Source organism: Pinus tabuliformis, chromosome 6 (assembly GCF_031772625.1).
Source record: "Pinus tabuliformis cultivar Carrire ecotype Pingquan chromosome 6, CPIR1, whole genome shotgun sequence".
NCBI lineage: Eukaryota > Viridiplantae > Streptophyta > Pinopsida > Pinales > Pinaceae > Pinus > Pinus tabuliformis.
The window spans coordinates 1,364,159,156-1,364,187,019 of NC_142292.1; the positions used below are offsets into that span (position 1 = coordinate 1,364,159,156).

The 27,864-nt window shown below is 33.0% G+C and overlaps 1 pseudogene; it reads right to left on the minus strand.

Annotated features, from left to right (window-relative positions):
- Positions 1 to 4,223: 4,223 nt before the first annotated feature.
- LOC149263697 (methylesterase 17-like) overlaps positions 4,224 to 27,864 on the minus strand; it is a 115,246-nt pseudogene continuing 91,605 nt past the window's right edge.

Sequence of the window (27,864 nt, forward strand, 5' to 3'; positions counted from 1 at the left end):
CACAAGAACCAACCATCATGCAATCCAATAGAGATATACTTTGCAACAATAATCAAAATATCATTATGCAAAGTTCAAAGATCAAAATAAAAGGCAACAATAAAAAAAAAATGGTTGTAACACAAGAACCAACCATGTTGCAATTCAAGTGAAACACTTTGCAGAAATATGAAGTTATCAAATGATATCATGCAAAGTTAAGCCAAAGCTCAAGGATCAAAAGAGTCAATGTAATATATGTTGCATGAGGACATGCAATAGCTTCAGTTGGGGGGTATGTTGAGTCTTGAAAATGTCATTCATTTGCATTACACTTTCGCTATTATGTCCATTATATCACCTCCATTTCACCTCCATTTCACTACTATGTCACCACATTCATCCCACTTTCATTATCATTGGGCTACCTTTATGTTTTTCCAATATTTATTATTTCTAAGCCTTTTAAGTGAATTTGTGGTTAAACATTAGAAAATAATGTGCATATGCTTATACCTAACAAATGGGTTGAGTTTGTTGACATGTGTAGGTTGAAAGGAGACTTCTAGAAGACCCTTATGTGGCACTCTAAGGCCAAATTCGAATTTGGTTGAAAAGAATCATGGGATCATGAGGATATGTGTCACATTTCCTAATTGTATTGTAACTCTAAAAGACATGTGTCTTATCAGTTCCTATTTTGATTAGGACTCTAGAGGTAGAGGGAGATATTCATGGATTATCATTAATGAGATGGCTCTCATCTTTTTGTATAAATAGGAGATCTCTCTCCTTCATTAGTTAGTCTCTTTAGTCTTTTTTTAGTCTCTTTTTAGTCTCTCTTTGGAGAGCTTTGTTGTACTTTGCACTTTTGAAGAGATTGAATAAAGCTTTGATGTTCTCAACATGGAAGGAGATGTGAAGTAGATGTCATGAAGCATATTAGGATGTAAGTAGATTAGATTTCATTTTGAATGTAAGGTAGATTAGATTTTCATTCATGCAATTTTAAGTATGCTTTGATTTCATAGGTAGAAGGGGGCCCCTGCCTTGTACAGTTTGAATTATTGCATTTTATTTTCTCCCGGGATTTGTTTTTATGTTTATGTATTTGCTTTACAAACTAATGGTATTTGAAGTTGACAGGTTCAAGCTGCTGCCTTTGTTTTTATAGCTGATTTTTAATTTTATTTCTCAAAGAGCTGCTAATACATAAATGATCTTCATCATAAATTGTTATATTTTAAGATCAAAATATCACTAACTTGCAGCTGGCTTTGAGTACTTTTCAGACTGTTCTTTCACTACTTTCTAACCATACTTTGCATAGTACATATGGCTGAAGTAGAGAGTTAGAAAGAGCAAAATATTATTACTAGTCTTTAAAGTAGATTTTTGGTTTTAAGTGCTTCTTAGACTAATCTTTCACTACTTTCTAATCATACTTTGCATAGTACATATGGCTGAAGTAGAGAATTAGAAAGAGCAAAATATTATCATTAGTCTTTAAAGCAGATTTTTCTCACTTTTCTAATTCAACTTAAGCTACTTTCTATCCGTGCTTTACACAGTACATGTGCTTAGAAGCATCGAGTTAGAGAGAGATAATCTTTATCTTTGGTTTTAAAAGTGACTTTCTTTTCTTTTATTTGCAGCAGCATGAATGGTGTCTAGTGCCATTGGAAGTGGTCATTTACTTTCAAGTCATTTCAAGTTCTTTGCTTTCAGTTTCATTTCAAGTTATTTCTTTCAAGCTCTTTTTTTGCAAGTTTAAAAGTTTGATTACTTTCTAGACTTATTTCTAACTACTTCCTAATCGTGCTTTACACAGCACATGTGTTTGAAGCAGAGTTTTAGGAAGAGTTGAACATTATAATTGGTCTTTAAAGTGGTTTTTCTTACTTGTCACCTTAGAGCTTGACTACTTTTTTATTTCTGACTACTTCTTAATCGTGCTTTACACAGCACATGTGTTTGAAGCAGAGTTTTAGGAAGAGTTGAACATAAACTATAAAACAACGAAGTAAGAGAAAGGTTAACTAAGCACATATAGTGCACCACACTTCATCAGTTTACGATACCTGGATTGATAATTTATGTAGAGCAATTTAAGACATTAAATTGACTAAACAGCTACTATAAGGAAAACATGAGGAATGGCCACTATATGGTAGAGATTTTCAAAATATGTAAATGTCTTGAGACATATCATTTTCAGAATATGTAAATGTCTTATCTAGAGCTTATAGCATCTATTTGAAATTCTGTGATATATTTGCAATTATGCCACAAAAAATTTAGTTTCACAATTGTTGCAAATTGTAGTCTACAGTGCAGTTGTATGTAGAATATTTTCTATCCTATATAGTCATGTTGTGAATACCATAGGGCTTATGAAGACATTTGTCCTTTATAATTATGTACTGTTTTTAACATAATATAAAATAGACAGTGTTTTCTTGCTGAAAAAAAGATTAAATATATAATAGCAATCATTCTCGAAAAATTGAAAAAAATCAAAAACATGAAAATTCATGTCAAACTTGAAACCAAATCAGATTCCAAAAAAGATTAAAATAAATAATAAAAATAATTTTATTATTATTATTTATTTTAATTTTTCCATGAACATAAAAGGCCAAGTTTCTCTAGTCTCCTTGGACATCACTAAAAAGAGGCCACGCATATCTTCAACCGTATCTGCAACCGTTGGACAGGGACGGTGAAAATCACTGAAGCCTAAGTAAAATGAACTATAAAAATATATAAAAATGGTTAATGGAGCACAAAGTCCAGCTTTTCGATAAGCTTACTCGGACTTGTTATGCGAAATGAATTTCAAGGATACATAAAGAAGGTGAACTAAACATAGGAGAATGCACTTGTGTTATTGCGATAGATATTATGCGTGTGGTTTAATTTTTTTCTTATTTTATAATAAATTTTTGGCCTGTACTGTTTCGAATCCTAATAAAATATATATTAGGGTTTTTAGTTGCTTTTTAAAAAGTTAATTGAAGAAAATTTCTCTCATTAACATATTTTTTCTATTAATTCAATAATGAGAAAATTTATTTGGGTGTTGGGTAATTTTAAATTTGCATTCCAATAAAATTTAAGATTTCCAGTGTATTGAAATCCATGCCGCTGGAACATGGATTAGAGGCTAGTGTTCACACTTTTTAGCCTGTTTTATTTTTATAGTTGAAAATACTAATTACCATATTTTTTTTAGAAAAGTCATACAATATAGTTGTAACCTTGTAACATATGGTTGCAAATTCTATAATAATGAAAATAAAGTATACATGACTCTACAAGGGGTGAAAAACAATTCAAACTTAGACTTCGTAATGTATTTGTTGAGGGTAAAGATAATTAATATTTACATCTTTGTACTTTATTATAACTGAATTGATGTCAATAACTTATGCCTGAAGATTCAATTAATCTTAACCATCTACAAATTTGATGTCAATTGCATATGTAGTAAAATAGCATATGTAGTAAAATAATGGTAAGAACTGAACAACTACTAAATGATTATTCTTTTCTTCCAAGAATAGAATATTTCATTATTCATTAGAATTGGAAAACAAACTTCTCCTTCTCATGACTAATAGGTCCATTCACTTTGCTTATTCTTTAACCTATCCATTCAAAAATAAGAAGGCATTTCATTTTCAACTTTATTATATCTAACCATTCCATCTTTATGGTTAAAATACATAAAATAGTAAAGTTGAAATTAAAATTGATAAAAATTGGAAGAACATTAAACATTACATTGGTAAATCATATAAAGATTTTTTTAATAATGATTAATGAAAAACAAATTAAAATAAATTAAATTAATAATAAAAATAATAATAAAATTACAATTAAAATAAGAATGTGAAAAAATATTTTTTTGCTTTAACAAAGTTATGTAATTGAAGGGTAATTTTTTAATAAAGCCTTTATTAATAAAGGATTAATCTGTTATAAAAACATCTTTTTTGAAAATAAAAATTTTAAGTATAACAGGGAAATATAAAAACCTTAAACAACCAAAAAAAAATAAAAAGAAAATCCAAATTCTAACTCTGAACCCAACTAATACAAAATAACAATAACAATTTAAAAACCGAGGTTTTTTTAAAATGTGTCTATATTTTTTCTTTTACTGATAATAAAGATTTACTGAAAATAAAGATTTACTTAGATAAAGTTTTTCCGTACGATGTAAAAGAGGCTAATTGCAATCATAAGCAGTATGTGTTGGCGATCTCCAGTAGCAGACTATGCAGCTTCTCCGGTGCAGAGAAGAATGGACTGTGGTCTGTGTCCACACTGTAAACCTTCTCTGGTGGCGAATTGGCGATGAGCTCTTCTTGTTCGGCCAGAGAGATGAGCTTCTCCGGTGTAGAGAAGAATGGACTATGGTCTGTGTCGAGGCTGTAAACCTTCTTTGGTGGCGAATTGGCAATGAACTCTTCTTGCTCGGCAAGAGAGAGCGTGTTATCTTTAATAGTTTTGATATAAACTCTTGGAACAACCCCATACCGCTCATCTGTGGTCTCCGGACTTAGGTTGGTCATTGCCCTGATTGGACATGGTCGGAGCAAGAGAGAAGCCAAAGTTGCATCCTGTCAACATCAAATTATATTTAGTACCACTCCTTTTCAACATAATAATAATCATATTATGATTATGTATTTTGATTTCTTTGAGGTAAAATGTTGTTAGTAGATTTAGCTAGGGGGTCGTCTAAACAGGCCCAGGAATTCCTCGCACTGTCGAAAGTGGCTGGAATCCGGTAAAAAATATCAAAAAATCTTGTAGAGGTATTGTTTGAATCGTGTTTTTGATGGTGGAAATGGATTCAGCACCATCAAAAACATCTAGGACATCTAAAATTTTGAAGTTTAATCGCTATAACTTGGATTTACAAAAATCCTTGCCAGATTTTCTCTTAATATGATCGGAATTTTCATAACCGTACAACTCCTCCACACATTTAACTAATATTAAATTAATATAGTTAACTAATTAAAAGTAAAAGAATATTCTTATCAATATGGAGGTTACAGCAGAAGAAATGTCATTAGTAAACATAACTAGTACCAATTTAATATAATCAACCAATAAAAAAATACACTTACCAATGTGGAGGTTGTACCGTAGAATAAATCCTTCTGAAACTTTTGAGGCACTAGTACAGATGTGGCAGGTTCTTCCCTGCCATTCCCAAAGTTATATTCACCTTTCCTAGTAATATCTCTGTCCCGTTGCATCTGCAAATGCAAAGACAATTAACAGGTTATTGTTTAAAGATTTCATATTTTTCTTAGTATGGTGGGTCACTATTTTAGTTTGAAAAATCAAACACTTTAATTTTTTTAAAAATGAATATCATCTATTTAAATTAAATGAAGATCATCTATTTAATACCATATGTGTAAAAACAAACAAATCTTTAATAAATTAAAAAAAAAAACCATAAAATTTCTCTTACTCACAATTGTATCTATATTTTTATTTCATTAATTATATCTTTGTAAAAAAAACCATAAAATTTCTCTTACTCACAACTGTATATATATTTTTATTTCATTAATTACATCTTTGTAAAAGCTAAAATCCTTACAAATTCCGTTTCTCGCTGCATGGATACACTGCTACCGCAATGAGATGCGAGAAACCTTCAGATCCACGGGCTACGCTAATGCCTGCCAAACTGTGCCCCACTAACACTATCTGTGTCTCCATAGAAATTATAAAAATGGTAAAATTATCAAAATGGTAAAATTTAAATTAACAAAATCCCAAAATATTTGTACGCTCTCAGGACTTTCAATTTCGGCGCCCTTTTCATTCTTCAATTTGAGCGGTGGTGTGATATGTTCTTTTTTATTTGTTGAACATAATTTTTATGAAAATTTTAGAATCTGATTAATAAAGATAAATTTATTATATAATATTGCTCTGGTCCAGCAAATAATAAAATTTATTATTTAAAATTGTTCGTGTCAGTCGATTTATAGACCAGATAAGAATGAACCTGCATACCATGAAGAATCGAAACTCAAACACTATACTAACGAACCCTAACCGATGCTTCAGTTCCGGAAAACTAAATGTTACTTTCACACTGCTCTGGTCATAAGTGGCCGGCTCCAATTGCAGAGCAAAATTGGTGGCTCTCTGGGGTATTACAGTGTGCGTCATGGTTTGTAATCGACAAGATTCTAGTTCTTGGAGAAGTATTGATAATCATTTTATGGATTCAGGGGGCAATGTTTTCGAGGTCCCTTTTTGGTTAACTGGATGCAAAACACTAAGTTGTTTTTTCTCTTTTTAGCTGATATCACCTTCCAGCATGTTTTTATAGAGAAAAATCAACTAGCTCATGCTATGTACGAACATCGATTTTTTTATTTTTCTGGGATTGATATTTTATGAGGTGTTGTCTACTAGGAATTGGTTAGACTGTCAAAAATAATTAGAATCTACCCAAAAAATTTAAAAAATTTTGTAGAGAATGTTTGAATGATGTTTTTGATGGTGAAGATAGATTCAACACCATTAAAAACTTCTACAACACACGAAATGAAATTATGAAGTTTAACAATTTTTACTTGAATCTAAAAAATCCCTGCCAATTTTTTCAAAATATAACTGAAATTTCAATAACTTGCCAGTCAAAAAAACATAATCCTTAGACTGAAGTGTAAACATGGTTGGCTGCCTCGGGCCCCATATTTTTGGATACACTGCGAAGGAGGTTCTATTTTGTTTTTGTTCTTTTCATATTTAGTATGTTTCCTGGTATTTTGGTGTCCTTTTTTATCTTCTTATTTCTATTCTTTGTTAGACTGCCTCTCGGAAAGTGATGTGCTTGTCATTGATGGTTGCTTTTTATGGCTCTGTTGATGAGCTAATTGAATCATGGTTTTTTTTTGGGTAGGATTTGCTAAATGGTTATCAAAAAGTGAATTATTAAATATAAATGTTTTTATTTTTAATAAAGAAGTTGTGTTTTTCTCTTTTTGAAAAAAATGTTAAAAGAACTAACACAGTGTTTATATACTTAGGATTGGGAAGTCCTTGTGTGCATCTTGCAACACTATTTAGCTGGCAACAGCTTATTGAATTGTTAAATTGAGGTTTCTGTGATCTATATCAGGTTTATGAGAATAGTCTCATAAAATATGATGTGATTTTAGGTGAGGACTATTCTTATAATCTTATTGAATGTTCACGGCATTTCTATTAAATATAGAGTAAGAAAATGAGAAATGGTAACAAAAATAATTATTTGTAGTAAGATGGATAACAAAGTATAGTATTATTGTTATGAGGATAGACACATTTTCTAGGTCACTAGGAGGATTATGTGTGATTTTTATTTTATGTTATATAAAAAATTCTCTAAATAAAAAAACAATGTCTATTATAATAAAAGATAAAAATTAATATTAATATCTAATCAGTTTAATTAAAAATATTATAAAATATCAATAATCTTATTTTGATTGTCTTAATTTTGTTTGATAATACAACTTATTCTTAAAAAAAATATGTGAAGTATGATAATTTTCTATTAATTTTAAAAAGATATAAAGTAATTATTAATAAAAAGAAATATTATATTTTTATGTGAGAAAAATCTATAATTTTGTTATATTTTGAAAACATTTCAATAGATAATTTCAATAAATTATTTAAATATCCAAATTAATTAATTAATTTAATTTAAAATAAGTGAAATATTCACCGAAAAAGATAACTCTCTGATAATATAACAGAATGTTATTCCAAAAACACTCAAACCTACATCCTAAAATAAAAAACCCCCCGTTTTATTATATGAGCTGTATAATTATATCAGAAACTACAACATACTTCCAAGGAAAAACTAAAACCTACATGGTAAAATAAAAAAAAAAAAAACAAACCGCGGTCTTATTATATGAACTGTATAATTAAATCAGAAACTACGACATACTTGCATTATTGTATTGCTAATAAAAAATATGTTTTTTACACTGCCTACTGCAAACAGGTTGTATTATTTGAAGAGTGCTTTTTTTCCTGTAAGCACTTTGTTCTCTCTCTTCTAAATTTTTAGGGGCAGGAAGATGCCATTGTTTGCATAATTGTTGATAGCCATGCGGCTTTCTTGGATTTGTGGCTGCTCTTGCAATCTTCATTTGTGAAAAGAGTTCAACAATTATTGCCTTAACTGCTTGCCTTATCACTCCAAATTTGTAGTCACTAATTTTGCAATTTGGTGACTATGGCTTGTGAAACCCTTAATGGTAAAGAGGAGATGAATATTTCTTTCCACTTTGGTTCAAGGATGAGTTCAGGGGATAAAGTATGCAACCTATGTAGGAACTCATTAAAATATGCATCAAAATGCTGCATATTATGGAGTTTCATAGCAACCAAAGTGATAGCAGTTAGATCATTGTTAATGTGCGAAAACCCAATGAAATTTACAGTAATGCCATAAAGTAAACAACCAATCATATTGTTTACACGGAGTGACGTTGTCGGGTCCATGTACACACTTCCATCTGCATTTAAAACCTGTGAATTTTCCCATGTTGTTAACACGGCAAGATCTTTCAATGTTTCAGCTTTTAACCATGAGTCTAAAGATCCTTCAAACCCACCAATAATTCTTTTAGTAGAATTAATGGGTCCAATTTCATCAGCCAAATAAGTTCTATAACAAACAAGCATAGAATGCATGACTCACAAAACTTCTGCCTCAGTGCAATTATCTATATTCCACGAATATGTGGAAGATGCACACCAATCTTTATGATATTCAGATTTCATCAAATCTCTTCTATCTCGGGCAGGGCTCCAGGCAGCGTTCCAGGTAGATCTAGATGTGGTCGCATTGACCATATGGTCTTAAGGAATGTTAAACTGAGCGAGGAGAAAAATTCTGTACATACTCTTCAAGTTCTTCTAGGGAAATTTCTTCATCATCTATATCTATCTTGTGCAACTCGGTAGCTTCTTTTTCTTCCTCATCATACCACTTTTTGCTTCCTGTTTCTTCCTCTTTTACATTTTCCTCCTCTGCTTTCTTCATTTTAATCCATTCTGTTAGAGAGGAATTGGTTCATGTACTAGAACGTGAGGAAGTTATGGGATTGGATTTTAAATGTCCAAGATAACTTGGGGCAGCAAAAAGACTGTATGGATAAGAGGTTCCTGGTTTGTGAAATTCTATTTCTACAGGCTTCTTTATAAGACTTGATATTGAACCTGAGATAGTGTAGGGTATCTCTGAGGAGGGTTCACTGAACAAGGTAGTGGATTTGTAGGAATCTGATGAAGGCTTTTTCTACAATAATTCAATAGAATTGGAAACATTCAAAACTTGCTTCTTTATAATATCAAGACTAGAATTTACTCGAACAATTTCTTTCCATGGACTATAGGTGCAACACCTATCTTTTTTTTTTTTTGTCTGTAGATATCGTGAGTTTATCCAAACTTGCAGCTATATGTTTATCATTTTCTGCTAGAGTCTTGACATTATCATTTAGACAAACCAAAGCATAATCCTGCTTTTGCAACATTCTATTCATTAAGTCTTTCAGAATGTCATTCATTTCTTCGATGCACTTATGCCGGTTTCTTAGATATTTTTCCAAACTAGAAAGAGCAAGATTAGTCCAATTTGTGGCGAGGACAGAGTCTTTCACAGAGTCCTCTGTCTGGATTGGAAACAGTTTGAATATTTTCCCATCATTTTTTCTGATGACAAAGTTTTTCCAACGTGGAAAATCATTGTGAGTTTCATAGATTTGTCCATCAAAAAGTTCCCATTTGTGTTTTGCGGGGGAACCGCATCTGATCATGTTTACCTGCAAGCAACTGCAAATCCTTGGGTAGGTTGGATTTGGATATCATACTTTGTATTTTTGGAGAAAATTCTGGAGTCACAAGGGGAGATGGAATAGTAAGAGGATTGGATTCCATCTTTTTTGCTACAAAATTATCAACATTTAGAATTCTCTTCTACCTGGCTCGATTTAAGAAACTTTTCCTCAAGGACTCCTCTATTTGATTAGAGGCACGATAATACCATTCATAAAAAGAAATCCATTGATTGTTGGATTTCATCTATTTTTTCCATTCTTCATTTTTCTGGATGTTGAAATTTTTCCTTTCTTCTTTAGGCAACAGTATGAGTTCTTCAACATATTTGCTTTTAGATTTATATGTGAAAATGTCCCAGTTAAACATTTTCTTTTTCCATTGATTGTCAAGATCATATGGACTAATTCCTTTATAGATTTTCAAAATGGCAATAATTTCATTATCTGAAGGAATTTCCACATGGCTTGGAATTTTATTTTTGGGATTTTTTTCTGTATGATGGAATTTCTGATCCATCCATGAAACCTAAACCCTGATAGTTGTTTTTTATTTTGACTGAATCATTATTTCTTCATTGATGGTGAAGAAATTTGTCTTAGTATATTCTTCCTCAGATTTACTTTTATTTGGTATAAAAGTAATCATGTTTATTCTCCTTCTGTCATCTTCAACATTGCCATGTGGATTTGGTGGAGGTGAAGAAAATTGACAGAAAGTTTTAGAACAGTGTGGATGGTCATAGAGAGAAGCTAGGGAATTACTGGAGGAAGCAATTTCACTCATAACTAATTTTTTTACAGTATGGAGAAATGTAGGATCAACTGAAAATGTGGGACTAGTATTTACAGATGTAGAAATATTTCTAGAGGGTCCACCACGTTCAGCTCGTGACTCTAGAAAGATAGTATGGAAATTACCATCTCTGGTGGTAAAGATTGTGGAGGAATTGATAGGAGAAGGTCAAGTTGGTTTTCTGATGGATTCCCATTTAGTAACCCATTCGGAAGGAGGTTTCAATTCAAATCGGAGAATCATGTGGGGTGCAATAAGATTCATGCCATAATCATGGGTGATTAAAGTGGTGAATTTAGATTTTGATGAGACAGATTTAACCATAGAAGGAGTAGTCTTTTTATAGAATTTGACTACTGAGGACCACCATATATGGCTATGTTTTTACTATCATCCTCAAAATCCTCATAACCATGTGCTTGTAAGCCTAACATCAAAGCATTTATAACATTTGGATTTGTCAAGGCTATGGAGAAATCAGGAAAGCATGACCATGAAGCTGGGCCATAGGCAAGGGTCCCTTGGCATCCACTAATAAGGGATTTAGGAAGAGTTTTCCATCGTCGATAGAAAACACAGGAGAAAAAGGAAACATCCTGGCCTTTCCGGTGTAGAGGCTGGATACCTATTTGGACATGGCCAAAATGGGCAAAATTATAGCCTGCTTTTCTGGCAGCATCAAAATTAGACTGATTTATGATATTCATAGAATGGAGGATATTGTTATTTGAGGTTGTTTGCAAAACTTTTTCTTTGACCTTATATCTCCAGAAATGGATGGAGTCCAGTAATCCTAAGTTTTTGTAAACATTTTTCGGGTCTACTTTTGGAAGAGTCCAAGAATCATATGCAACAAGTTCTGAAAATAGATTAACAGACTTATCAAGAACTATAGACTCTGTAACATATGAGCTTCTTTTCTCTATATTTGCTTCTTCTTGTTCTTTTAGAATTTCTTCAAACGATCTATCCCCAAATTCATAACGAGAACTAGATGCAGATAAAGAGTCCATGACAGCATGAAGAAATAAGTATAGCAGAAGACAATTAAGTTATGCAACTTCAGAGTAATAGATATAGATCTTCAGAATGCTGTGTACCAGATTTATCAGTATTGCGATCGTAAGTAGAGCAGGTTTTGCGGCCCCTCCTGGAAAGAAGTTCTAATCTCCTAGTCTTCAAACGCCATAGATGCAATCTTCGGCTTTAACAGGCAACAAACATTATCGAGATTCAAGCAAACTCAGATGTTCCCAATAGTAAGCTCAAATGAAATGCAACTTCGCTCTGATACCATTTTATTACTGATAGAAAATTGGTAATTACAAGAACACTCAAAGATATTGTAATTGGTTTTTCCAAAACAAAATTTTTCGGATTTGATTAAAAAAAAAAATATATAAATTTTTTATAATGTTTTTATAAAGTTTATTTTAATATATATCTATATATATATATATACAGATTAGACGATTTTTATAAAATTTAAATTATATTAACATATATTTTTTGGAATAATATCTGGTTTTGATGATGAATTACACTTGTTAGTTTAAAATATATTTTTTAATTATAATTTTAATTCAATGGATTCACTGTGTACTTTATTAACACAATTTCATTGTATTTATTAAAAGCCTTTTGCTTTCAACTGAATACTATTGACCGTTCACAAAATGAGATACTATCCCCCAAAAGCACTTTAAACATCAAGCTATAAGCTTTAATTTCATTGATTTTAAGAATCATGAATATTGAAATAGTGACATGGCATGATTCTAGGTTGAATTTAAAACTAGTAATTTAATTTTTGAGTTGGTTTTAGTGTTATTTTTTAGAAGTATTTTTGGTAGATTTTTCTAGTCTAATTTCTCTAAAATTTCTCTAAAATTCTGTAAAAATTTATTGAAATCACAAATTTGACAAGTAACCCCTGCACAATAAAAGCGCCCTAACAAATTTCATCACAATATTTTCCACCAAATTCTAACACCAAAATTCCAAAAAAACAAAAAAAAAACACTAAAAATAACTTTTTTAATCCCTATTCAAATATGCACAAACTCGGAATTTTGGACACTTGAAAACGAGACAGAACAAATATTAACATCAATCGCGGAAAACACTAAATATTCCCACGTCATCCAGTGTAGTGTAATTAATAAACACATCTCTTGCAGCTATAGCCTGAAATGTTGAGTAGGTGTGTAAAAACCGTACAGATTTTATATGCCACTCTACTTTGCAACCAGAAAAACAACTTTAAATTTAATCGGAAATATGTAAAATTATATATATATATAATTTTGTCATTAATATGTCAATGTGCGTCACCCTCTTCCCGTCACCCTCTTCCCATCACTAGTGTGAAGTGGTTGGGATTTTGAGTTATTTGAAAGGTTCTATCTTCTCACTGAAATTTTAAGAATATTTTTTTAGTATATAGGTTAATTACAAAGAAAATAATTTGTATTAATATATTAAGTGATTGTGGTTTAAAGAAATTATAATTTTAGTTGAAAACTAATGGAAATTCTAGTATTATTTTGAGAAAATCAGTTTTTTAATATTTTTTCGAAATTTAGGTTACAATTGTCAAGTTTTAAGATTTTGTTTGCTCTAATTATTTTAAAAAAGAAATATGTCAATCTAGATGAGATAGAACCCTTATGAAGAAGATAATAGCCACTCCTCCTTGCCACTCTAACTACACCCTCTTGAAAAATTTATTTTGTATATATATACACACAAATAAAAATATTTAAAAAAATTAAACTAATTATGATCCTCATTATTAAAAAAAAATATTATTGCTTTATCTCAATATTTCTAAATTTGTGCCCACGGGGCTTTGGATTGACGGTGATTGGGTGCGCTGTTAAGGCACTCCTTGCGATAGGTCACCGGTTCAAATCCCCCGTGGGTACTAACACTCCTTGCGATAGGTCACCGGTTCAAATCCCCCGTGGGTACTTAGGTTAGTCTTAACTGAGAAAAAAAAAAATATTTCTAAATTTGTATTTATAATTAAAAAAATTAATAAAAAATTTCAAATTTATATAAATGATTAAATAGAAGAGATTAATAATTAAAATAAAGTAAATAAAAAGACATTTAACTATATATCCATAGTTAAAAAAGAGGTTATTAATATTAATATAAAAGATAAAAATATCTTTTATATATCTATAATATAATATTAAAAGGTCATTAAGCTTAATATAATAGATGAAAAATATATTTAGATGGTAAATAATGTAGAGGAAAAATAAAAAATCAACTTTATGGAATAAAAATCTATAATGAAATAAAGAGTTAATTATTTTTCAAAAGTTATAAATATTCTAATTATAATTGGTGTATATTTTTATTATGATGATGATTAACCTCTACTAAGATTATTAAGACCTTAAGAAAATAAGAGATTAGTAGAAATTCTTTAAGACTTTATTTCTATGATCGAAAATATGGGAGAGAAGCGTTCCCAGATTGCCATAATTTTTCTTACATAACAAGTCAAGAAGGTTGGTAGTGTGACAAAGATTTTGAAAATTAGAAAATATCTGAGTAAAAGCTAGGGAATCCAAGAGAAAGTGATTTTCATCTTCAACCATCTTATTATCACAAATGTGATAGACTCTTTCATCCCAAGGTGTTTTGGTAATTGGACAATGCTCGGTTTCACTTTGAAACTCATGAGAATTAGTTCTTATCATGACAATGTTCATTTTCTTCTTAGCACTAGTCAAGACAAAAAGATAATTCTTGTTATCAAGGTTGGGGCTGATCACCTCCTTATAATACTTAGCTTCGTTTTTCCCTCTAACTTCTTATCATCCCACAACTTATCCTTAAATTTGGAAGTAATTATATTTCTAATATTATCCTTATTATCCAAGATGGTCTCCTCCTTTACCCTCGAGTGGGCTAGTCAAGACTAGGCATCCTTATGCCAACCTCTCTTGAGCCAGTGGTGGGGTTTTTGGCTAGAGTTAGAAGCAATTTTGTGGAACCTCTTAGCTTCCATTTTGTATAACTTCTTCTTATACATGAGACATCTAATTATAGGCATGCTTTCAATGGGGAAAAATCTAGCTTCAATCAAGACGATAGGGTAGGGAGTATTTCATTTAATTTTGAGGTTGTAGGTTATAAATTTCTTTTGGATGAACTCAATTTCCCTCCTTAGTTATCTAGATATATTGCAACTCTGAAACTCACATATATATAAAATAACAAAGGCGACGAGAGTTTCAAAGAGGAATTTTTTTACTTCATACCCAAATATTTGTTGATTACAACTATTTTCAAGCCATAATAAGCTTTCCAACCTCCAATTTTCCTTTTCTCAATGTTATAATTCCAATTGAGTTGATGATGAATGTCAATTCATCGATATTTGTATGAAGAAACATTCTAAAACTAGTTATTATCATAAATAAAATTATCATAGTTGGTCTTTTTGGATTTGATTTTCCTTACTTTAGTTTTGTCGGTATTAACAATCATAACCATCTTGGAGTAGAAATATTGGGAGGAATCTAAGATGATTGTCGAGATCATCAGGGCTCTTGGCTAGAAGAACAATATCGTCAACATAAAGGAGAAGAGCAATGACCATACCTGTGAGCTTAGGGCCATCACATCTTGTAGCTTCCAAACACTCTTCTAATTTATCGATGTAAATTCCAAAAAGGGTAGGGGATATGGGATGCCCTTGCTTAACTTCGATATTGCATTTAGTTACTTCTGACCAACTCTCGTTGGTCCTAAATTTGGAAATAACATTCTCGTATAGCCTAGTCACAACAACCCTCAACTCAATGTGAACCATTATCTCTTCTAGCCTCTTCCATAGCTTGTCACAAGGAACTATGTCAAAATATTTTCTAATGTCAACAAAACAAGAGAAGGGATCAATTTTGTTATGATGACATTCCTCTACAATGATCCTAAGAGTAACAATACGATCTATAGTTGAGTGATGTCTCATGAAATCTTATTTTCGAAAATGAGCCCATATAGTTTTGATAAAATGTGGCTAATCATAATGGTCTTGTAATTAGAGGGAATGTTTTTTCACCACTTTTAAAGATAGGCATAATAAGACTTTGTGTCCCATTCCTAGGAAGCTTTCAATATCCCTAGATTTCCCATTAGCAAGTTTCTTAATCCCAAACTCCATGTCTTCCAAAAAAAATATCCTCCTCTATAGGAGTGTTCAAGATGGCATCCATGGTGTTAGGGGAATTATAAAGATTCCTAAGATATATATCTAGTTCTTTAAGGAGATCAAATTATTTTCTTTCATTTTACAAATACAAACTTGCCTCTAAAACTTCTTAGGCTCAACTTTAGAAAGGTGAACAAGATGCTCTTGCATCCTATTTATACAATATCATTTCTTCCTTTAGATAATAGCTTTGTACATATTAATTTTTTCAATATTTACAGTTTTGTTAGGAGAATATTTGATCGCTTTCCTAGAAATTTTACAATCATTATCATACAAAGTGTTGGAAGTTCTATTATTCTTTTTATAAGACACCTAAGTAGAGAAGTTGTTAATGGTAGTGGAAATGATTGTAGTAAAAATGTGGTAGATGTGATCAATGTTATCATTATATGTTAAGAAAGATAAATCCCTTTTTAAATCTTTTAAGAAGAGATCCATTTTTCTTTTGTCAAAACAAATGTGCCTTTGAATCCCACAATTACGTTGCATGTGGTTGGTGTGCATGTAAAGGTTTAGAGTTAAGGTTAGGGATTTGTAGTCAGAATTAGGCTCATGATTGGTTAGGAGGTCAAGATTTACAATACATTGAGCCCATGAATACAAGTCATTTGGTCAAAGGTTGGCCACTTATTAATTTTATTACAAATTATCAGGTCTTGGGAGCTACAGAGCTTGATTAGCTTGATACCCAATAATTTATGGGTTATGTCTTTAGAATTCATTTTGAATATACTAGCTACTTCAGAGTCCTCATGTAGCGATAGAGGATTAGGGTGAAATTTATTACTTGGGAGAGTAGCTTGGTTAGCAGTGGTTCTAGTGTAAAGTACCATAGCAAGAGGATATTACCTTCATTCCTTAGACTATGAATATCCTATTATAAGGTATTAAAGAGGAATTTCTTATATAGGTTTTCCTTCTTATAGGAGGCAGAGTTGACAGGAGAAAAATAAAAAAATATGAGATAAATCCTATTGGTGTTAGAGTCAAAATATTGATCCAGATGTACTAGTTGAGGGGATTGATCTTATGAAGTCGAATGTGAGGAGAAATAATTTTTTTTATATATAACAAGCTATTCCACAAAAACCTCTACGAGAGGATTTCTTGTTCTAGGCCGACCAAAGAATGAATTCATTGATGTGGGGGACCTTACATTCATCATGCTCCCAAGTTTCAACTAAGAAGATAAGATCAAAATCACTTGGGATCTGACTTAACATAGGACCTCTATGCCATGGAAAACCATGATAGTCCTAGAAGAAGATCTAGAGTGTTCCCAATTCGTATTTATCACTCTTATTTTGGTGTCTATTTCTAATAATAGCTTTCCTAGTCCTCATGATTGCCCATTTTGCCTTTCTTTATTACCTTCTTTACCTTTTGAACCTATTTCCTTAGTTCAACTTGGTCATACGGAATAAGATCCTCATTTATAAAGATTCCCGACCCTTTTAGGCTTGGAGATTTACTAAGTATATATAATTTATGGCCATTACAACTTACCTTAAGAAGAATCAATTTATGTGTGTGCTTGAGTATCTTTCCCACCATTTTAGCTTGTGTTAGATAAGTTGTTTGAATTTCTCACTTAGTTTGTAGTTGTTTTTTTACTTTTTCTAATGTGCCTTCATTATTTTGCACTATTATATCAACAATTTTAAGGTCTAGGGCTCTTTTATGGTGCTCATGATCTAGTGGGATAAGAAGTTTGTGGGGTTCTCACAAAACGGGCTTCTGGACATGGCCCATAGCCTCTTTTGAAAGATACCTCATAGGGAAGTGATCTCTTGGACTATGTTTTGGGTAGAATTTGCATAGAATGGACTCATTGACAGATCCTTAAAAGTGTTTAAGGAAATGCCTTAGCTGAATATGGTCTCGTGGAATGTAACATTTTTAGGATTTGCAGAGAACGGGCATGGTGAGGAGAAAATGAAGCTCTTTGTGAAATTTGAGCATGTTGAGGAAGAAGAGAAAGTCAAAGAAACCTATGAGATATTTATAAAAAATATTAATGGTGAGTCTTCCCCACTGTGGATCGGGGATTTGGACTTGGTGGAAAATATGAAGCAACCTATTGAGAATAGGTTGGGCATCAGTATGAATACTCAGTGTCTATTTTTTGAAGGGAATATGCTTTAAGATCCTACTTAGATGAAGGAATACCACATATCTAGGAACTCTACCATTATCTTGAACTTGAGGTTGAGTGGAGGTACTCCATGACCCAAACGCCCTAATGGTTTTGCCTCTATCAAGGATGTGGTACAAGGAAATGCATTCAACTTAGTCGATGAACTTCAATTCAACCTTGGATCCTACATTGTAGAACAAATGAAACAAGTACCAAACATGGAGGTTAATCACTCCCTCTTTTTTTCTCTCCAATCCAAAGTTGTAGTATGCATGTTCAATGGATTTTGGCCTAGATATGATGCCTTACACTAGTGGGTCCTTTCATCCTAGATATACTAATGTGAGAATTTTTTTTTATGTTCCAAAGGTGCTTTTATTGTCCAATTTGACACAAAGGAAGATTTGGAGAAAGTTTTAAATGACAGGCCTTGGTTTTGGAGAAGCGTTAGGCTCCTCATCACCCCATGGTTCCCAGATTTTGATGCCACAAAAATGGTGGTCTCAACAATTCCTGTATGGGTAAGATTATCAAATCTCCCCCTCCTTTTGGGACCTCAAGATTCTAGAAGAAATTGGAAACATTCTATGAAAATTCAAAATGACGAACCTCAAAAGAAGGGAGAAAGGTCTATTTACCTTCGTCAAAATGTGTAGATATAGACCAGAACAAAGGTCTACCTGATCACATTCAACTAAAAAATTAAAACTTTTATTGGATTTAATTATTATACTATGAGAATGTGACATTCATATGCCCAATATGTTTCCAAACAGGACACTTGTAGAAGACATGCCCTTAGGAAAAAGAGCTTCCAAAAAAGAAAAAGAGGCGGGCCCATAAATCAAAAGGATGGAAACCATTTGATCCTCACTTGTTAGATGAAGATGAAGAAGAAACCATGGAAAACCATCTGAATCAAGCAGTAGTGGACGCATAGGTCCAACATGGTTTTGAATCCTAGATGCATAATGACATTGAATCACAAGAGATCTAGGCATTAGAGCAACAAAAAACAACACACATACATAAAATGGGATACGAGGTACAAGGAGAGCTCATGTTTTTGAGAGCTCAGACTCAAACAAAGAACTGTACCAAAGAGAACATGATGCAAAGAAGCATTGGTTCCAGTTGGTCTGAACTCAAGGGGATAGTAGAATGAACAAAAAAGAAAGGTAATAAAGCGAGGTTAAGTGATTATCATCACACTTAACTTCAAAGTTTCATATGTAATTTTTGTTTTTAAGTTTTTTTCTCTTTATCTCATAAACTGAGAGGCTTATCTTATGGGATGTTTTACAACATATGAAAAATGTAATTTTTTCCTTGGTTCAAAAAAAAAAATATGAGTCTTTTCCCCTTGGAAAAAAAATTTATATATGAGCTATAGAAGTAAAATATAAAGATATTTATTTAGCCTAAAAAACACTATACCCAAGCTTTCCAATAATTACAAGCTATTCATTGTTTTAACTATCCCAGCATGTAAACCCCATAAGCACCGAAAAGATTACAGGCGACAGAGATCAAATAACCTGTAGTGATATACCCACGTAGAGATTATATATCTATATATATATATATCTATCTATATATATATATCTATATCTATATATATATATATATATATATACATATACATATACATATATAATGAGTTGTAGAGATATGCCAAAATAAAGATCAAAAGAGGCACAAAGAACAAATGATCCGGTATAAATGAAAAGAAACAACTTAGTTAAAATATATAAATAAGGTTTTATAATAAAATAAAGAGTTGGATAACTTTAAAAAAATCATGAAATGAATTATATTATGAAATACTATTTAAATTTGTTTTTCATATAGGGTTTATGATGTGCTAGGGTTTCAAGGTTTCAGAATCACCACCGCCAAAACTGCATTTTCCTACTTATGCAACTGACAGACAACCTTGATGCCACTCTACAGCTGATTCAGAACATGTCAAGCCCTCCTGGGGGAGGGGGTCTACCTTCTCCTTCAAATATGTGGTAATCAGTGCTCATCACCCCTCCAATGGTCCGTCCTCCAGCACATGGTAGCAAAAGGGTAAGCAAGTAGACTCACCAGCGCAGGGAGCTCAATTACAGTCCAGAATGTGGGGCCACTACCTCCCAAAGGAAACTAAAAACCTGTGAGTAGTGATCCCCAACCACTATGTTAGGGTCCCAATAATACTAGTGATTACCCCATTACTATTGTAGTTGTATCCCTTATTAATATTGTTGAGCCCCTATTGTCCCGATATTTTTATTACTGTGCCCCATAGAATCCCTCTATTGTTATTTTTGTGGCTTTATATTATTATTGATAGGTCAGCTGGGTTATATTGTGACTCCATAGACTCCTATATATAGAAAGGGGGTTTTGTCATTTGTATCATCCAAGAATTGTTCATTTGTGTAAGGTAAAGGAGGTTTCCCCCTCGAAGAGGCTGAATTCTAAGGCGTTGATCTCTCTTTTCTATCTTTTTGTGAGCTGGTTTCATAACATTTGGTATCAGAGCTTTGGATTCTAGGGTTTCGCTGCTCCAAATAGGTCATCGTGGAATTTTCGCTATAATTTTTTTTTGTGAAGTTTCAGAAGCGAAATCGAAAACCCATTTGAGAAGAGATCGCATGGAACCTCGGGTCCAAATTTCAGATATTTTCATGCTATATTTACAGAGATATGATCTGAGGAATTTGGTCTTTTTGCAGACTCCTAAATTACATTCCAAACAGGTGACCTGGGGAAAATCGTCATAACTTTCTCTCTGGGCATCAGCTTGAAATTCTATAAGAAGGTATAGAAAGAGGATGGGTTGTAGTTTCTTGTATATATTGTTCAGTGCGATAGGTTGAAACAGTGATACATCGCACTTCATACAAGTTCACTCTTCTGGAAAGGTCTATAATGAGGTCATCTTGGGAGATTGTGCGTAAGTCTTTCTTGGAGAATCCAATTTGGATCAGACTGGTGGCATTGGAAGTAGGACGCAGAGGGCTACTACAGGCCGCAATTTCAGAATTGGATGGTCTGAAATTACAGAGATACATTAGATTCAATATCAAGCTCCTACAAAGTGAAAAAACGTGTGTATTTTTATTTTTATTTTTGCTTAAGCTTGGTTTGAAGAATTAGTTTGAAGGAATTCAAAGGGAATAGTAAAGCATTATTATCAATAATTGATGCCCCGAGGAAAAAAAATGCAAACACCTAGTAAGCAGCATGAAATCTCTAGCATGACTCATGAAGAAGAGGAAGGAATGCAACATGATATATCAAAATTACAAGACCAAGTGCAACAAGTGTCACTTGCACAAAAAGTAAGAGAATCTAAGATGAAATATGTAGAAGCTAAGATGGATGGTTTAAAGAAAGGTATAGAAGTTGAGATGGATCATTTAAAGAAAGGTGTAGAAGCTAAGATGGATGGCATGGAAGCTAAGATAAATGGCATGGATGCTAAAATAGATGGCATGGATGATAAGATGGACGAATTAAAGATAAATATGAATAAGTTGCTACAAGAAATGGTCACTAATGGTGAAAGGGTAGTAAAGGAAACTCACGATGAGAACAAAAAAAAGGTTAATCATGATTCCATTGACTCTAATGTTGGATTGAAGACCCACCATATTCCAAAAATCAATATGAGGAAGTTTGATGGCAAGGATCCCGCAACATGGATATTATAGACAGAGTAATTTTTCAATCTCAATAATGTGCAAAACACACATAAGGTACATATTGCAACGTTATATTTGGAACCAAATCAGTTTGTATGGTATCAATGGCTTTGCTCTCATAAACAAATTATCACTTGGGCAATTTTTACAGAAGAATTGATAGCACATTATGAGGATACAAAAAGCAACACTATTTTTAGCCAATTGATAAGTCTCAAACAAAAGGGTTCAATAATGGAGCATATTGAGGAGTTCCAAAAATTGAACATAAGGGTTAAAAAATATTCCAGAGGAGCATAGGATTGATGTGTTCATAGGGACTTTAAAGGATAATATCCAACATGATGTTCGCCTTTGGGAAACTGATTCATTAGAGAAGGCATTCAGGTTAGCAAGAAAAATGGAAAGCAAAATTATGGCAACCAGGAAGCATACCAATCACAACTATAAAGATGGAAGTGTTGTTACCCCTAGCCTTCCACAACCTATAAGGTTGACACCACAACAATTGGAAGAAAAAGGAGCAGAAGGGCTTTGTTACAGTTGTGATAGCAAATACACTAAAGTTCATAAGTGTGCTGAGAAGAAATTATTCTACATAGATTGTGAAGAGGAAGAAGAAAAGGAGCAAGAAAGGTCAAAGGAAGAGGATATACTCCAAGAACAAAGCCTAGATAAAGAAGAAATGAATCTGACCATATCTTGTAATGCATTGGCTAGAATTACCACTCCTCAAACCATCAAGATAGAAGGACAAATCAAGAAGAAAAAGGTAATAGTGTTGATTGATTTGGGAAGTACCCACAATTTTATTCATTGTAAGGTAGCAAAAGAATTGAATTGCTTCTTATATCCAGCACTAGTTTCAAGTGATGATTGCAAATGGAGGAACGATAAATTGCTCTGGAAAGTGCCATAATATCAAGCTATCCATGGGAGAATATGTATTGAATAGCCCAATGCTTTCCATTCCAATGGGAGGTGATGATGTTGTACTAGGAGTCCAATGGCTACAATCCTTGGGTAAAATAGCTTTTAATTTTCAAGAACTTTTCATGAAATTTTCTACCGAAGGAAAGGAAGTTGAATTAAGGGGTATTGTAGGGAAACAGGGAAAGATAATCAGCTCTAATGGTATGAAAAAGCTTCTAAAAAAGGAACAAAGAGGTGTAATTGCTCAATTATATTCACTAGATGTTTGCACATCAGAATCATCTATTTCTCCAGATCTCCAAAATTTTTTGGACAATCATTCCAAGGTATTTGAGACTCCCAAAGGTCTCCCGCCTATTCGTGATCATGATCATGCTATTAGTTGAGTGGAGGTACTCCATGACCCAGACGCCCTAATGGTTTTGCCTCTATCAAGGATGTGGTACAAGGAAATGCATTCAACTTAGTAGATGAACTTCAATTCAACCTTGGATCCTACATTGTAGAACAAATGAAACAAGTACCAAACATGGAGGTTAATCACTCCCTCTTTTTTTCTATCCAATCCAAAGTTGTAGTATGCATGTTCAATGGATTTTGGCCTAGATATCATGCCTTACACTAGTGGGTCCTTTCATCCTAGATATACTAATGTGAGATTTTTTTTTTATGTTCCAAAGGTGCTTTTATTGTCCAATTTGACACAAAGGAAGATTTGGAGAAAGTTTTAAATGACAGGCCTTGGTTTTGGAGAAGCGTTAGGCTCCTCATCACCCCATGGTTCCCAGATTTTGATGCCACAAAAATGGTGGTCTCAACAATTCCTGTATGGGTAAGATTATCAAATCTCCCCCTCCTTTTGGGACCTCAAGATTCTAGAAGAAATTGGAAACATTCTATGAAAATTCAAAATGACGAACCTCAAAAGAAGGGAGAAAGGTCTATTTACCTTTGTCAAAATGTGTAGATATAGACCAGAACAAAGGTCTACCTGATCACATTCAACTAAAAAATTAAAACTTTTATTGGATTTAATTATTATACTATGAGAATGTGACATTCATATGCCGAATATGTTTCCAAACAGGACACTTGTAGAAGACATGCCCTTAGGAAAAAGAGCTTCCAAAAAAGAAAAAGAGGCGGGCCCATAAATCAAAAGGATGGAAACCATTTGATCCTCACTTGTTAGATGAAGATGAAGAAGAAACCATGGAAAACCATCTGAATCAAGCAGTAGTGGACGCATAGGTCCAACATGGTTCTGAATCCTAGATGCATAATGACATTGAATCACAAGAGATCTAGGCATTAGAGCAACAAAAAACAACGCACATACATAAAATGGGATGCGAGGTACAAGGAGAGCTCATGTTTTTGAGAGCTCAGACTCAAACAAAGAACTGTACCAAAGAGAACATGATGCAAAGAAGCGTTGGTTCCAGCTGGTCTGAACTCAAGGGGATAGTAGAATGAACAAAAAAGAAAGGCAATAAAGCGAGGTTAAGTGATTATCATCACACTTAACTTCAAAGTTTCATATGTAATTTTTGTTTTTAATTTTTTTTCTCTTTAGCTCATAAATTGAGAGGCTTATCTTATGGGATGTTTTACAACATATAAAGAATGTAATTTTTTCCTTGGTTCAAAAAGAAAAAAGATGAGTCTTTTCCCCTTGGAAAAAAAAATTATATATGAGCTATAGAAGTAAAATATAAAGATATTTATTTAGCCTAAAAAACACTATACCCAAGCTTTCCAATAATTACAAGCTATTCATTGTTTTAACTATCCTAGCATGTAAACCCCATAGGCACTGAAAAGATTACAGGCGACAGAGATCAAATAACCTGTAGTGATAAACCCACGTAGAGATTATATATATATATATATATATATATATATATATATACATATATAATGAGTTGTAGAGATATGCCAAAATACAGATCAAAAGAGGCACAAAGAACAAATGATCCGGTATAAATGAAAAGAAACAACTTAGTTAAAATATATAAACAAGGTTTTATAATAAAATAAAGATTTGGATAAATTTAAAAAAATCATGAAATGAATTATATTATGAAATAATATTTAAATTTGTTTTTCATATAGGGTTTATGATGTGCTAGGGATTCAAGGTTTCGGAATCACCACTGCCAAAACTGCATTTTCCTACTTATGCAACTGACAGACAACCTTGATGCCACTCTACAGCTGATTCGGAACATGTCAAGCCCTCCTGGGGGAGGGGGTCTACCTTCTCCTTCAAATCTGTGGTAATCAGTGCTCATCACCCCTCCAATGGTCCGTCCTCCAGCACATGGTAGCAAAAGGGTAAGCAAGTAGACTCACCAGCTCAGGGAGCTCAATTACAGTCCAGAATGTGGGGCCACTACCTCCCAAAGGAAACTAAAAACCTGTGAGTAGTGATCCCCAACCACTATGTTAGGGTCCCAATAATACTAGTGATTACCCCATTACTATTGTAGTTGTATCCCTTATTAATATTGTTGAGCCCCTATTGTCCCCATATTTTTATTACTGTGCCGCATAGAATCCCTCTATTGTTATTTTTGTGGCTTTATATTATTATTGATAGGTCAGCTGGGTTATATTGTGACTCCATAGACTCCTATATATAGAAAGGGGGTTTTTTCATTTGTATCATCCAAGAATTGTTCATTTGTGTAATGTAAAGGAGATTTCCCCCTCGAAGAGGCTGAATTCTAAGGCGTTGATCTCTCGTTTCTATCTTTTTGTGAGCTGGTTTCATAACATTTGGTATCAGAGCTTTGGATTCTAGGGTTTCGCTGCTCCAAATAGGTCATCGTGGAATTTTCGCTATAATTTTTTTTTTTGTGAAGTTTCAGAAGCGAAATCAAAAACCTATTTTAGAAGAAATCGCATGGAACCTCGGGTCCAAATTTCAGATATTTTCATGCTATATTTACAGAGATATGATCTGAGGAATTTGGTCTTTTTGCAGAATCCTAAATTACATTCCAAACAGGTGACCTGGGGAAAATCGTCATAACTTTCTCTCTGAGCATCAACTTGAAATTCTATAAGAAGGTATAGAAAGAGGATGGGTTGTAGTTTCTTGTATATATTGTTCAGTGCGATAGGTTGAAACAGTGACACATGGCACTTCATACAAGTTCACTCTTTTGGAAAGGTCTATAATCAGGTCATCTTGGGAGATTGTGCGTAAGTCTTTCTTGGAGAATCCAATTTGGATCACACTGGTGGCATTGGAAGTACGACGCAAAGGGCTACTACAGGACGCAATTTCAGAATTGGATGGTCTGAAATTACAGAGATACATTAGATTCAATATCAAGCTCCTACAAAGTTAAAAAAGGTGTGTATTTTTATTTTTATTTTTGCTTAAGCTAGGTTTGAAGAATTAGTTTGAAGGAATTCAAAGGGAATAGTAAAACATTATTATCAGTAATTGATGCCCCGAGGAAAGAAAATGCAAACACCTAGTAAGCAGCCTGAAAGCTCTAGCATGGCTCATGAAGAAGAGGAAGGAATGCAACATGATATATCAAAATTACAAGACCAAGTGCAACAAGTGTCACTTGCACAAAAAGTAAGAGAATCTAAGATGAAATATGTAGAAGCTAAGATGGATGGTTTAAAGAAAGGTATAGAAGTTGAGATGGATCATTTAAAGAAAGGTGTAGAAGCTAAGATGGATGGCATGGAAGCTAAGATAAATGGCATGGATGCTAAAATAGATGGCATGGATGATAAGATGGACGAATTAAAGATAAATATGAATAAGTTGCTACAAGAAATGGTCACTAATGGTGAAAGGGTAGTAAAGGAAACTCACGATGAGAACAAAAAAAATGTTAATCATGATTCCATTGACTCTAATGTTGGATTGAAGACCCACCATATTCCAAAAATCAATATGAGGAAGTTTGATGGCAAGGATCCCGCAACATGGATATTATAGACAGAGTAATTTTTCAATCTCAATAATGTGCAAAACACACATAAGGTACATATTGCAACGTTATATTTGGAACCAAATCAGTTTGTATGGTATCAATGGCTTTGCTCTCATAAACAAATTATCACTTGGGCAATTTTTACAGAAGAATTGATAGCACATTATGAGGATACAAAAAGCAACACTATTTTTAGCCAATTGATAAGTCTCAAACAAAAGGGTTCAATAATGGAGCATATTGAGGAGTTCCAAAAATTGAACATAAGGGTAAAAAAATATTCCAGAGGAGCATAGGATTGATGTGTTCATAGGGACTTTAAAGGATAATATCCAACATGATGTTCGCCTTTGGGAAACTGATTCATTAGAGAAGGCATTCAGGTTAGTAAGAAAAATGGAAAGCAAAATTATGGCAACCAGGAAGCATACCAATCACAACTATAAAGATGGAAGTGTTGTTACCCCTAGCCTTCCACAACCTATAAGGTTGACACCACAACAATTGGAAGAAAAAGGAGCAGAAGGGCTTTGTTACAGTTGTGATAGCAAATACACTAAAGTTCATAAGTGTGCTGAGAAGAAATTATTCTACATAGATTGTGAAGAGGAAGAAGAAAAGGAGAAAGAAAGGTCAAAGGAAGAGGATATACTCCAAGAACAAAGCCTAGATAAAGAAGAAATGAATCTGACCATATCTTGTAATGCATTGGCTAGAATTACCACTCCTCAAACCATCAAGATAGAAGGACAAATCAAGAAGAAAAAGGTAATAGTGTTGATTGATTTGGGAAGTACCCACAATTTTATTCATTGTAAGGTAGCAAAAGAATTGAATTGCTTCTTATATCCAGCACCAGAGTGTCAAGTGATGATTGCAAATGGAGGAACGATAAATTGCTCTGGAAAGTGCCATAATATCAAGCTATCCATGGGAGAATATGTATTGAATAGCCCAATGCTTTCCATTCCAATGGGAGGTGATGATGTTGTACTAGGAGTCCAATGGCTACAATCCTTGGGTAAAATAGCTTTTAATTTTCAAGAACTTTTCATGAAATTTTCTACCGAAGGAAAGGAAGTTGAATTAAGGGGTATTGTAGGGAAACAAGGAAAGATAATCAGCTCTAATGGTATGAAAAAGCTTCTAAAAAAGGAACAAAGAGGTGTAATTGCTCAATTATATTCACTAGATGTTTGCACATCGGAATCATCTATTTCTCCAGATCTCCAAAAA